At 66.1% G+C, this 12118-nt stretch overlaps 1 protein-coding gene across 1 annotated transcript in view; it reads left to right on the top strand.

Annotated features, from left to right (window-relative positions):
• The window catches only part of LOC140594115 (uncharacterized), a 93952-nt gene that overhangs the window by 69326 nt on the left and 12508 nt on the right, over window positions 1-12118 (top strand). The window lies entirely within an intron of this gene.

Here is a 12118-nt window from a genome sequence, read left to right as displayed (position 1 = left end):
CCCGGGAGCCCAGGTGTGCCGGGGGCGGGGGGCAGGGGCGGTGACCCTGGGCTCTGAGCAGCACCCAGACCTGGGGCGGGGGGACGGCGGGGCAGGCGGGTGCAGCGGGGCTCCCCGAGTGGAGCAGCGGGCAGGGGCCACCCCGGCCAGCGCACTGCCCGCGGCGCTCCTGGGCACAGCGGGACCCCAGCCGCTGGCCTGGGGGCCCCGGGGGCCCCAGGGCGGGGCCCTCTGGGTCTGACTCTCGCCCACCGCCCAGAGCGCCTCCTGAAGCTGCCCCTGGAAGGGCTCCGGGAGTTCCTCCAGGACTCTCTGGCCCAGCCCTGGGCCCTGGAGGACGAGGCCGTGCTGAGACACCTTCGGGCCTCCATGACCCAGCTCCGCAGGATGCGGTGCGACCTGCCCCCGCCAGGTGGGCTCAGGGCCCCGGCCCCTCCCGACTCGGCCTGCTGGGGCCGCCCACAGGGGACAGAGCCCCCGGGGCCCCCGTCCTCATCTCTGGGGCTCTCCTCTTCTGCTCCAGCCTCGGGGACCCCAGGCCAGGGCTGGGCGGGCGGGTACCCACTGCAGGGCCCGGGCAGCAGTGTGGGGGGCTGAGCACAGGGTCAGGCCGGGGGGGGGGTCACGCGGGAGCCGTGAGGACCCCCGGGGCCCCCAGCGGGGGACACACAGCCTGCTGGAGACGCTGACCCCGTCGGCCTCTTTCCAGCGGGACCTGAGGAGTTCCCCACGAGGCCCCTGGGCCTGGAGCCAGTGTCCCCGGCGCCCGGGCCTCTCCTCCCTTCTCCGGCCTCTGAGCCACCGCCCAGGCTGGAGGAGCCGGCCTCCCCGGGCCCAGCCGCCCGGCCTGAGCCGCCCGGACCCCCTCCCGGCCAGGCCATCGTCCAACTTGCCCCCCAGCCCCGGCGGTGGAACTCCCTCCCCACCCTCCCGGGGCAACAAGGCGGTGCAGGCAGGCGGCCCCGGGACACGGCGGGCTTCGAGACCGAAAACGGGGTCTCCTTCCATTTGGCACCTGCCTGGGCCACCCCAGAGGCCCCGCGACGGACCGGGCCCTGGAGCACCCCCGGGACTCCCATCACGCGGTCCCCCCAGCCCCCTAGGGATGACGCTGTCGGGCCCAGGACACCCTTCCTGCCCCGCGGCCACTGCAGCTCGTGCCCCTCGCTGGGCAGTGACGGGCACAGCCAGGGCAGAGCCAGGGCGGCGCTGAGCCCGCTGCCCCGAGGCCCCGCACAGGCCCGGGACCCTCTGCCCCCCGCGTCCACGGGGCAGCTCGATGCTCGCGGGCCTCGGGGGCAGAGCGTGGCGGTGAGGGCGGGGGCCCGGAGGCTCCGGCCCGCCGTCACCGTGCCCTGCCTCGTCTCGCTGTGCCTCCCGGAGGGCGGCACCGCCCGCACGGGACACCAGCCCCTGACCCAGAGGGACCTGGGCTGGCCTGGCCCCGGGCTCTGTGGGGGCAGGGGCGACTCGAGCGCCTGCCCCAGGCCCAGCGCTAATGGGATCCAGCGCCCCGGGGCCCTGGCCAGGCCTGCGTTCTGGCCCCGGGCCGAATGAGCCCTCTCACAGCAGGATGTGGCCTCCTGGGCCCTGGGCGTGCCCCACAGACCCAGGTCGCTGACCTAGGGCAGCCCTGGGGATCCCGGGACACCCCAGGGCAGGGCAGCGGGGGCAGGCCCGTGGGCCCCACCCCCACCCCCACCCCCACCCACACCCACACCAGGAGGCAGGCTCCTCCACGCGCTGGGGCTCCAGCAGTCAGTCACCCGGCCCCGGGGGGCCCGAGGCCGGGGTCCAGCTGCCCTGCGGGGATCCAGCGCAGGAGCCCATGGGCCGCAGGTTCACGTCAGCCCTGCCGCCCCCAGAACCGCCTCTCACCGCCCCGACCTCAGGACACGCGCCCCCACCCGGAGTCGAGTCCGCACAGGCTCCCAGGCGGGGGACTCCAGCACCCGCACCCCTGTGGGATTCCCGCTTTCCTCTAAGGACAGGAAGGTCTCCCAGGGGAAGGCGCGCACCCTCGGCTCTGAGCCCCTGTTTGCTGTTGCAAGTTCAATAAAGTGTTGTTGTGTGAGAGGGCACGGCCGGCTCGTTTCTGCGTCTCCCGGAGCTCTGTGCACGGGGTGCGGAGACACCCCCAGAGAGGAGGAGGGGGCGCCGCCCAGGCCCCGACCAGCCCCTGCGGGGGCGCCGCCAGGCACACACGGCTGACGTCCCCACGTGCCTTCCCGGGGCGGCCAGACGCCAGGGTCAGGACCCCGCAGACTCTACTGCGACTCAGCCTGCGCCCGCGGCCAGGACGGGCCTGGGACAGAGTGACAGCCGGGGAGCCTCAGGTCACCAGGGTCTGTGCTAAGCGCCCTGGGAGGTCTGTGCCCCCTCTGTCCAGGGGGCCTGGGCTGCCCGGGCTCCGGGGCGCTTCCTCCCCTCCCGGCCCCGGGCCTGTGCGCCTGGGGCACAGAGGGCCCGCGGGGCGGTCAGCGTGGCCCCGGAGCGGACGTCAGGACAGCAGGCCCTTGCAGCTCTCACACCTGGGCCACCCTCACCGGGCGGGCTCAGCATGCACACCCGGTGCTGCTGGATCCCTCGCACCAGAGTGTGGAGGGCACCCTGCACGCCCTGGAGAGTAGGGGCTGGGTGAGCGCGGGGCTCGGCCTGGGGGCAGGCAGCGCAGGGGACCGAGGGACCCCGGCCCCGTCCCCACCCCGACTCCCACACACACACACACACACAGGCAGCCCCAGGGCTCCCCCCACGGGCAGCCGGCCCCTCAGGAGCTCCCCCCAGGGCGGCCCCGAGGTCTGGCTCCCCGCTGGAGCTGGAGAGGCATCGGGGAGAAGAGAAGCGGCCGGCGCTCGGCGGGGACCCGCTGCCACCCACGGGAATGTGGCCGAGCCGGACCTTCCAGCTCAGCTGACCCCCCGGCGGGACGGGACGGCACGGGACGGCACGGGACGGCACGAGGGGGCCCGGGTCGGCCGGGAGAACCCAGCTAGCCGCCCAGCGCCAGCACCGGAAATGATGGTGCTTCTTCAACCGTTTCGGCGTCAGGACGACGCGGCCCGAGGATCAGATCGCGGCACGGCGACAGACAGGCACACACCCCAAACCCAACAAACGTCGGAATCCCCCGACTGTTGTCAGACAGCAGCCGGACGGTTACAGACGGGACGCTGGGGTCCCCGGTAGGACACACGGAGGACGCTCCAGACCACGGCTGCAGAGGCGCTGGAGGCCCGGGGATGCGCCTGCGGGTGCCCACGGGGAGCGCGGGGCGGCGGGAAGCACCCTACAGAGGGGGGCCCCTCCTGGGAAAGGACGCCGGGTCCCCGCGAAGGCTCCCGATGCTGACAGCTGTCCCCCTCTCCTTCAGCTTCTGGTTCCCCCCCCGCCCCATTTTGCTCTTCCTGATTCTCCGTCGGCCTCCGCCCTGCATCCGAGCCACTGACCACACGGGCTTCTTTAGGACGTCGGGTCCCAAAAGGAGGCCGAGCTCTGGCTCCCGGGATCGGGAAGGACCATCGCCGAGGTTTATGCTGATCCCCCCGAGCTCGTGCCTTCCCGGCTCTTCTGTCCTGCAGAACGAGGGGAGGCACGGGCCTTACGGGGAAGGAGGCCCACTCCCACTCGGGCGGGACCGTCCCTCGTGGGGGACCCCGTCATCTGGGCCCGGGAGAGCGAGCGGGGCCATCAAGAACAGGTCGCAGGCTAGACGTGGTCCGCTCTGAGGTTTGTCCTGAAGCGAGGACTCCCCTTCCACGTCACGCTGTCTTAGTTCATCCATTTATTATTTGTTAAAGGTTTTACGTTTATGTCCTCTCTACACCCAACACGGAGTTCCAGCTCACAGTCCTGACATCAAGGTCCCCCGACCAGGCCGGCCAGGCACCCCAGGGCCATGTTTCTCATCTCTTTGCTGGCTCGCCTATCTCTGCACCCAACTGGGACATCGAGTCCACGACGGGGGAGCTTTAGCTACCTCCGAACCCGCAAGAACCCGGAACGTTCTCGCTGTGTCCCCATCCTAGAACGACCTTCGCCGTCGAACAGCAACTCAAATAAATCGGCAGCCAGCCCAATGACTCCTGGTCAAGGAAACGGCCAACTTGTCACGTGTGTGGGCCCCGCTCCCTGGGCTCCCGGGGCTCCCGGGGAGGCTCCGCTTTCTTTAACATCGACCAAGGTCCCAATGACTCCACCGCACCTCGACGCCGGGGCTCAGTTTCTGCCCTGACACGACACAGGCAGCACGTCGGCTTCAGTTACTCCCTGTCAATCAATCAAAGGGAGCCTGGCCGCTCTCGGGGTGGTTGGGGTGGTTGGTAAGAACACGCGACTCTTGTTCTTGGGGCGGAGAGTTCAAGCCCCATGTGGGTGTAGAGATGACAGAAAAATAAAATCTTAAAAAGAAAATCAGTCAGTCGGTCTGGGGGAGACACAGCCCCGGATCCCACAGGGGCAGGGAGCCAGCTGACGGGTCTACGCACACTATTAGAAGCAGCAGAGCACAAAGTCAGAACTTCCAGAAGTCTGCTAGAGGGGGGGACACGCCGGCCTCGACGGTGCTCGGGAGGCGAAGTGGGGGGCGGCCCCTGGAGCGACAGGGTGGGCTCAGGGTCCCCGGGGTCCCAAGGACGGTGGCGCCAACGGTTCCCAGGCCCAGGAGCGGGGACCCCGGCCGAGGGCCGCGGGACTAGGGCCAGCTGTCTGCCCTGTGTGGCCACAAACTGCAAACCCCTGTGCGGTCACGGGGCCGCGCCCCTGGGCCGGGCCAGCAAAGGCCAGAAGTGGGAGGAGACCCTCCCGGGCGGGAGGAGCACGGGTCTCCCCCAGGGCAGCCCCTAAAACTTGGAGGTTTGAAACTCAATCACTTGTCCGAGATAAAAAGAAAAAAAACAAAACAAAACAAAACTCGGACACAGGCAGGGTGAACGCAGGGTTCTGACAGAAACGGTGGAGACAAGAGGGCTTGATGGCACATCAGAAACTATATGCCAATAGGACAACCTACAAGAAATGGACACCGTGACACTATATATAGAAAACTACAAAAATGAACAAACAAAAAAATGTTAGAACCGGTAAATGAATTCAGTAAAGTCACAGGATACATAATTAATGCACAGAATTCTGTTGCATTCCTATACCTCAGTAAGAAGGTAAGAAAAAGAGAAACTAAGACATTAATAAAAATAAATTTAAAATGAAACAAAAAATAATATTATACTTAAGAAAAAACCTAAGGAAACAGCTATAAAAACTTACTCTGAAGACGATGATGGAAAGAAATCGATGACACAAAGAAACGGGAAGAGACACTCCACACTCGTGGACTGAAAGGGTACGAAGTGTCTTCACAACCGAGAGCAGCCCAGACATTCCTATAAACCCTATCAAAATGCCCCCAGCATTTCTCACAGAGCTAAGATAAATGATCTTCAACTTTGCATGGAACCTCAAAAGACCCCAGACAGGCGAAGCAGCCTTGCAAAAGAAAAGCAAAGTAGGAAGCTTCACATCGCTAGATTTCCAGTTATGTCACAAAACTGTTGTGATGAAGACAGTACGGTCCTGGCACGACAACGGACACACAGACCGAGAGCACAGAGCAGACCTCCCAGAAATGAACCCACAACTATGTCGTCGTTTAATCCTTGATAAAGCTGGAAAGAATATCCAGTGGGGAAAAAAATCTACAAATGGTGTTGGAAAAACTGGATAGACACAAGCCAAAGAATGAAATTTCTAGTTTTTGATTTTACTTTTGTGTGTGGCTAAATTCCTAGAAAATATATAACCTACCAAAACTGACACATAGAGAAATAGAAAATTTGAATAGACCAATTCTCAGCGAAGCTGTTGAGTAATAGAAAAAAAATTCCCAAAACGCAGAAGTCCACGACCAGATGGCTTCATGAGTGAATTCTATGAAACATTTAAAGAAGTATTAAAGCCTAGAAAGAGTATTATGCTAAGCACAATATGCCAACCCTAACCCTAACCCTAACCCTAACCCTGACCCTGACCCTGACCCTAACCCTGACCCGGAAGCCTCCCCGCGGGTCCTGAGGAGGCCGGGCCCCTGTGGGCGTGGACGCGACCCCCACACGGCTGTTTCCCGTCTGTTGACTACGTGGGACTCCCAGCGCTGAGAGGGCACCTCCGTGGCTTGTTCCTGCTCTCGGGGGAGACGATTTCAGGTCGTCACCCTCGGGGATGACGTCAGCTGCGGGCCTTCCTACGCGGCCTCTCCTCTGTTGACAGACCTTTCCTAAAACCCCCTGTGCTTTTCATGCTTTGTTCTGTCAAATGCGTTTTCTGCGACTCTTGAGGGGATCGTCTCCTTTCTCTTTGTTTTTGTTGTTTTTTTAAAGATTTTATTTATATATCCTTGAGAGACACCGAGAGACGAGAGAGAGAGAGAGAGAGAGAGAGAGAGAGAGAGAGAGAGGCAGAGACACGGGCAGAGGGAGAAGAAGGCTCCGTGCAGGGAGCCCGATGTGGGACTCGATCCCGGGACTCCAGGATCACGCCCTGGGCCGAAGGGAAGGCAGGCGCTGAAGCGCTGAGCCCCGCCGCCCCCCTCCGCCCCGGGCCGCCCCATGTCCTTTCTCTGGTTAACGGGATGGATCGTGCTGAGTGATCAGAGGGGCCGCGGGGGGCAGGTGGGCAACGTGGATGAACAAATAGGGAAAGCTACAAGCGTGTGGTTCTAAATAAAGGAATCCCGGAAATTTAGAAAGTACGGCCTGGCAATAGAGTCAGGACCGTGGGGACAACTCGGTACGGGGACAGACGGTGACGCCGCTTCTCGCGGGGAGAGCTGAGCGAGGCACAGAATTGTCAAGTCGCCAGCTGTAGCCCTGAAACTACTGTCCCCTTGGGTGTCGACGGCACTTCAATAGATACCAAGGAAAAGGGGTTTCCGGTGGGAATCCCGGTGGGTCCGTGAAAGGCATTTACACGGTCGTGACGCACACGAAGGCGCCTCTGCAGAGGGGATCCAGATGCTCACGTGTCTTCATGTTAATGTTTAGAAGATGTACTTGGGAGACGGTGCGGGGGGCAGGGGCGGAGGGACAGGGGGAACCTGGAGCGGACTCCTCACCCACCGGAGACCGAGCCCCACCCGAGGCTCCACGCCACAACCTGGAGATCCTGGCTTGAGCCAAACTCAAGAGTCGACGTGGAACCGACGGACGGAACCACCCAGGAGCCCCTCAAATGCTCCTAACTGCAACCCCACGCTGTGAACCCTGGGGGGCGGAGGGGGGCATCTGTGACCCCCAGTCTGCCTTGAAGGGCGGGAGGCCTGCAGGGCCCGAGGATGGGAACTGAGGATGCGGGAGGCTGCCTGCATCGCCTTCCCGCCCGGCGTGGGGACAGGACCCTCCCCCGGGACCCTCGGCCACCAGGGTGAGGGCTGAGTGCTGATTGGACCCCGCCTGCCCACAGTGATGATGCGGGACCCCGCTCTGGGCGGAACTGTGGTGCCCCCGGGTTCCACCGCTGCCTGGTGCCCACTCTGCGTCCGCAGACCTTCGGAGGCACCGGTGCTCCGGATCTGGCTCGCAGCGACCCGACTCTCCTGCTCTCCCCAGTAGCCCAGGACTCGTCTCTCCTCAGTACCCCCACCCTCCCACTCTCCCCAGTACCCCGCTACTCCCACTCTCCCCAGTACCCCGCTACTCCCACTCTCCCCAGTACCCCCACCCTCCCACTCTCCCCAGTACCCCCACCCTCCCACTCTCCCCAGTACCCCGCTACTCCCACTCTCCCCAGTACCCCCACCCTCCCACTCTCCCCAGTACCCCCACCCTCCCACACTCCCCAGTACCCCAGTGCATAAAGAGGAGGCGCCCACACAGCGACAGGTCACAGGTGAGTGGCAGCTGATCCCTGATCCCCGCGGGCCACAGTGGGGCCTGTGGATCCGCGTGGGGGCACAGGCCTCCCGCGCTGGGGTCCACAACACCCCGACCCCCATGCGATGACCGTGAGCAGCTCCCACAGCCCTTCCACAGCCCCACGGGGTGAGAGCGGCCACCCTGCTGCCCCCCGTCCAGGGAAGGAGGCTGCAGTCGGAACTCAGGCAGCTCCCCCGGGACCCCCGCTCCCCTGTAAGCCCTCTGCTGTGCAGGCACCCAAGCCATGACCTTTCCAGCCTGTCCTAGACGCATGGACCCCGACAGGGGTGACTGTCACCCCCCCATCCCGCCCTGCGCCCGCTGGGTCCCCCTGGCCCGTGAGCAGGCTTGCTCTTCAGGCTCCAAAGAACGTGGAGTCCCTCGTGCTCCCCCAGGGCCCCCCTCAGGCTATTCACACATCGCTGCCCTCAGGGTGGGGAGTTCGGTCGCACTCTTGCTGGCATCAGGTTTTAATTTTGATGAAGTCCAGTCCGTCGCTTTCTCCCCTTGGTCGTGTGCTTGTGGAATCTCGGAGAAACCTTCGATTCCCGCCCCCCCCCCCCCCCCAAGCCCGCAGGGACACTCGCTGGCCGGCCCACCCACCACCATCTCTGCACCGGCCCCGGGCTGGGAGACGTCACCCCCGAGCATCAGGTGGGCAGTTCCCCGGAGCCCCTGGGTCCCCCGCCCGTGTGCTCCTGATACCGGGGTGGGAGCGCTCTGTGACCCCAGCGTGACGGCGTGCCCTGGGACAGTGGCTGGGAAGGTGGACTGTCGGTGGGCGACGGACAGACAGACAGGCAGCGAGGGCCCGTGTGTGATGCCTGTGCCCCTCGGGGCTACGGGGTTGTCTCCGGCTCCGGTCAGACAGAGGGGCGCCCGCCCACGGGGAGCACCCGGACGCACGTGTCCTCGGAAGGTTCTCACGCGCCGTCATCCTTGGATGTGTTTGGATTGCAGCACGATGCAGGAGGACCCGGAGACCCTGCTGGCCTTGCAAAGGGCCAATATCGTGGCCCAGTACCATCAGGTGAGGCCCACCAGAAGGGACCATAGACACTACACACCCACGACAGGGGGGACCGTACCTGCAAGAGCAGGTGAGGCTCAAGAGGGGATCAGAGCCAAGGATGAGCCAGGTCAGCCCAGGCAAGGACCACAGTCACCAGGAACAAGTGAGACCCTGGGGATGGTCCCGGTGTAGTAGCAACTAAGGGTCCATCCTGGATCCTCGTCATTGGTAGCGGAGGAGCCCAGGCACCAGGTACAGGTGAGGCCCGGGTGGGGACCAGAGTCACCAGGTCCAGATGAAGACCACAGCTACCAGGTCCAGGTGAGCCCAGGTGGGGACCAGAGTCACCAGGTTCAGGTGAGGCCAAGGTGGGGACCACAGTCGCAGATCCACATGAGGCTCAGGTGGAGACCAGAGTCACCTGGGTGAAGCCCAGTTGGGGACTAGAGTCACCAGGCCTGGGTGAGGGCCAGGTAGGGATCAGAGTCACCAGGTCAAGTGAGGCCCAGGTGGGGACCACAGTCGCCGGGTCCGGGTGAGGCCCAGGGGGGGATCGTCACTGATAGACAGAAGCAGGTGAGGCTGCCAGGCTGCGCCCACTCTGGCGCCCGGCCAATCTCAGAGGGTCGGCGCTCCCTCAGGATCCAGGGGAGGGAGGAGCCCTTCTGCTCCCTCCTGTCTCTGTCCCCACTCCCCTGCTCTGATCGGTCCCCACCACGGAGCCCCCTCTGTTGCAGGCGCCCCAAGCAGGGTCTCCGCAGGACCTGTCACTGTGCAAGGTCGCCGACCACCAGGGCTTTCTGCAGTGAGTCCCCTGGACACCCCTCATCCATCCCAGGGCGGGTGGCCTTTGCAGGAACACCTCTCTGGAGGCTGACCCCCCCGCCCCCAGGTCGGGACCTGGTCCCCTGGAGCCCTCTGAGGGCCATGTCTGCGCTGGGTTGCAGCTGAGACACCCCGGAGGCCGACCCGGGACGTGGGCAGGAAGGGAGCTGGGCCCGGGGGAGGCCCCTGGACACTCAGAGGAGGGGCCCCCACGCCTGCTTTGGGCAGGCCCAGGTGTCAGCCTGCTGCATCCGGGGGTGGTGGTGGGGTGGGGTGTCCAGTCCCTTCAGCAGGGGATCCCGCCCGTGAGGGGCTCTGGGGCCGGGGCGTGCTCTCCGTAGGGGGACGGCCTGGTCTGGGCCGAGTCCGCAGGGGTGCTCTCGCCCACACCCGAAGGCTTTTGCGGGGCTGCAGGTGGATGCCGGGGACCAGGCCAGCGCAGGGAGGGGGGGGGGGCCGCAGAGGGAGGCCCCGACCAGGCAGGAGGAGGTAAGAGGAGGAGGGGGCTGCCCTGGGCGGGAAGGAGGGAGGGGACAGCCCAGTGGCCTAGGTCGCAGGGGACGAGGCTGATGGGTCAACAGCCCCACGAGAACCTGACGGACGCTGGAGACCCCAGGTGGGGCCCCCTCGGCCCTGCTCACGGCCCAGTGTCTGCTGGGATGGCTCAGGGGTGGTCGTGCTCAGGGGCTCCGACAGGACGGGAGGTGAAATGGGCCAGGGTGGCAGAGGGGACAGCAGAGAGGGGAGCCCGGGGACAGCAGGGGGACGGCCAGGGGGCAGGGGGAGGCCGGCTGGACGCTGGGCAGTCAGGCCCTGGGGAGGCGGGGGGACCTCAGCGGGACGGTCACGGGGCACCCGGGCCACGCTGACAGCTCTAGGGCTGGTCCATCGAGGAGGGGGGCAGGTCACCCCCTGGGGGCGCCGAGGGGTCCCCGCCCAGCCCACCACCGGCAAACACCCTCCTCAGACCCCCCAGACGCCGCCCCCGCCCGCCCTCAGGCCGCTGGCAGCCCCTGCCCTCCCCGGGGGAGCCCTGCCCTCCCCAGGACGCTGGGTGCAGACGGGGTGTGTGTGTGTGTGTGTGTGTGTGTGTGTGTGTGTGTGTGGGTGTGTGTGTGGCTGTGGGGCCGGGGCCTCAGGGCTCTGCGTCTCCTGCCTTCCAGGGACAGGGAGCTGCCCGACCCCAGCCCCCGCGAGGCCAAGGTGAGAGCCCGTCCTGGGCCCCGGGCAGGACGTGGGGGGGAGCTGGGGCCAGCTGTCTGCACCGCGTCCCCCAGGACATCCCCGGGCGTCTCCCCAGTCCCCCGTCCCAGCGCTGCACGGGCTGCCGGGAACACACCCGAGACCCGGAGCCGCGGTCCGCGGGGGGCCCTGTGCCTTCCTGGCTCCTCCGGGTCCCGCGGGGCACTGGACGCGGCCCGAGCGCCCACCTCCCGCGGCGGGAGCCTCACCTGCGGCCCCCGCCTGTCCTCTCCCAGAAACTCCGCCAGGAGACCCGGCGCGCGGACAAATGGATAAAAATGCTCAAGCGATGGGACCACTACCTCCCCAGCGAGAAGGTGGGGCGCTGGGTGCCCCCGAGGGCTCTCCGTCCTGACGGGGCTGGGGGGCCGCCCTCAGTGTCCTCCTGCCCCGTCCTCGGGGGAGCCCCCTGCCTGGGGAGAGTCTGCTGGGAGCCCGGGCCTCCCTCCCCAGGCCCCGGGACGGCGGTGGGGGAGCGTCAGGTCGGGGCCAGGGTCCCTGCTCCTCGCGGGGGACGGGTGGGGGGGCCCAGATCCAGGGAGACCCAGCCTCTCTGCAGACACCCTGGAGCCGACGCCGGAACCTTCTAGATGCCTCGTGTTCCCTGGGCTCCAAGGGGCCGCCCTGGGCCCCTCTCACCAGCACTGCCTTCCTCCCCGCAGCTGCGACGCAGGGTCTACAAGGGGGTCCCGCCCCAGGTGCGGGGACAGGTGTGGCTGCGATTGCTGAACGTCGACCAGGTTAAGGCCAGCAATGCCGGGAAATACCAGGTGGGACCCGACCCGTCTACTCCCCGGGGACCCTCGGTCCCCTCCCTGCCCAGGGCTGACCCTCCGTGACCCCTCCCCACCCGGGCTGATCCTCCACGTCCCCTCCCTGTCCAGGGCTGACCCTCAGTCCCCTCCCCGCCCACGACAGCTGGGCACAGGCCCTCACGCAGGCCCCGCGGGCACGGTGGGCACTACCGCCGTCCCCGGCCTCCCAGGGGAAGGGTGGAGGTTCCTGCAGGACACACTCCCGTGGTGGCCCCGGGGCTCCCTGCCCAGGACGGCAGCTGCTGACAGGTCGGGGTCTGTGTCCCTGACGCCGGCTCCTCCTCCCGGGGTCTCCCCGCAGGCAATGAAGGAGGCGG

Source organism: Vulpes vulpes, chromosome 10 (genome assembly GCF_048418805.1).
Source record: "Vulpes vulpes isolate BD-2025 chromosome 10, VulVul3, whole genome shotgun sequence".
Classification (NCBI taxonomy): Eukaryota; Metazoa; Chordata; class Mammalia; order Carnivora; family Canidae; genus Vulpes; species Vulpes vulpes.
The sequence above is the reverse complement of the archived record's forward strand: the minus strand, read 5'-3'. Positions and strand labels throughout refer to the sequence as shown.